Below are 1,910 nucleotides of genomic sequence, written 5' to 3' on the forward strand. Positions count from 1 at the left end.
GAAGCACTTTATTGCTGTCTAGCTGGGTCTCTAATCAATTTACCGCCGACTTGGGTCACTGGGCAGTCCACGGTTTATCGAGTAGAGCATTTTGACCAACAGGAAAATGCTCTTTTCCTGCTACGCGACATATACCTCGAACGGGAGTTTTAACTTTTCTAAATGTAACCTTTATGACGAAATATTCAAAGAATTTATAGGAGCTATGGCTTGCAACATGATACCCAATCGAGACAGAACTGCACATTTATTTGGACTACCATGAAAGTCGTTATTTTTCTATGCAACATCTGTGAACTTATAACCCGTATCGGAGATAGGTGGTGAGTTTATTTTAAATTTCTGTTGAATTTATGTTGTTTTTCGGAGCTCACCAACGCGCATGTTTTGTTGTATTCCTATTGGTCTGGCAAGTAATCAATCACATTACACTATGGGTCCAACTATCGTTGCTTATGTTTTTCGAGTTATTTATAATAAAGTTCTATTGAATGATACATTCGTTGCTGTAGAATGTGCTTAAGCGTGTAGTATGTGCATAAGTGTGTAGTATGTGCATAAGTATGTGCATCAGTGCAGGTCCGCGACTGGAGCAACTCACATCGTGTCTCCCACCTCTGGATCCGCCTTCTCGAGGCGTGATTCTCATGTCGACGGCACGTGCTGGAGGACACCCGATATTATAAAAAAAAAGAAACACTCGTCATGTTTCAACCATGGCCTCCGAGATTTGGCGTTCTGGGAGGTTTTGCTTGTTTGTCGCGAGCACGTTACATTGTAGGGTTTCGCTTCCTTTACGTCCCACGAACGCGTCCCATGGATCCTGTCAGGACCGATGATGCGGCTTTATAAATACCTAAGATATTGCAAGAGTCACATAACCCCTACAGAGGCCATTGTTCAATTGCTCGACATTATATATGCTGGTTAAGTACACATACGACTATATGTGCTTCTATGGCAGCCATAGCGATGTACCAAGTTGGGAACCACAGATCCGCTGAAATCCAAACACAGCTCAAGTGGTTTGCAAAGCTCTTCACTTTGTCTGTTTTCTGGAGACCTGAGAAGTGGGCTGTGTAATGTGATGCGAGATAAGTCTTGCAAGACCTATAATTACTTAGAATGGTCCTTGTTGGGGCAGTTTGCTGTAGTAGTTCATACACATCACAACATAAATGGACAGGCACTTCTATCAACTGTTTATTTAAGAACGACCTAATAAAACGCATATCACTGTTGCGCACATCTGCATTAGTGTTGACAAAAAAGATGGAAAAAAGTTGACTATATGTTTGTCCTCCATGCTTTAAGAAGTCACGTCTATTTCGCATTCAATAGAAACAGAATGGTAAGTCAAGCCCCCAGAAATAAAGAGGCATGCTCATTCCAGCTTTTACCAAGCGTCTCCGTATGAAAACAATGCCCTTATAACCACAAGAGTTCCCATACTCAACCAAATTCATGCTTTATTTATTTATTTATTTATTTATTTATTTATTTATTTATTTATTATATTACGAGGCAGACGTTACACCAACCTTTCTATAACCCAATGAAGGCACTCGAAAGAGACCAAGGCGCAACCCACGATGATGACCACGCACAGGCATTAGAGACATACGACGATAATGATATACAGACAAGAAAGAAAGGCACAATAATGGCCTAAATGTATTCAAATGGTGTATTTGAAACGGTCATTTACGCACCATTCTGTTTTACTGACGTGTGCTTTTCACTGGACAGTTGCTTGTCCTATATACTACATCCCTGCAAGTTGCAGTGACGAATGGGTGAGTGTCGTTCTTTTGAAATGTATATTATATATCAGCTGATGTGGCTAGTAAAGGGCAAAGATGAGCTGGCTAGTTGCGAGCAGAAAGTACCACGTGAATGCAATGCTGCTC

The sequence above is a fragment of the Dermacentor andersoni genome, chromosome 9 (assembly GCF_023375885.2).
Source record: "Dermacentor andersoni chromosome 9, qqDerAnde1_hic_scaffold, whole genome shotgun sequence".
Taxonomy (NCBI): domain Eukaryota; kingdom Metazoa; phylum Arthropoda; class Arachnida; order Ixodida; family Ixodidae; genus Dermacentor; species Dermacentor andersoni.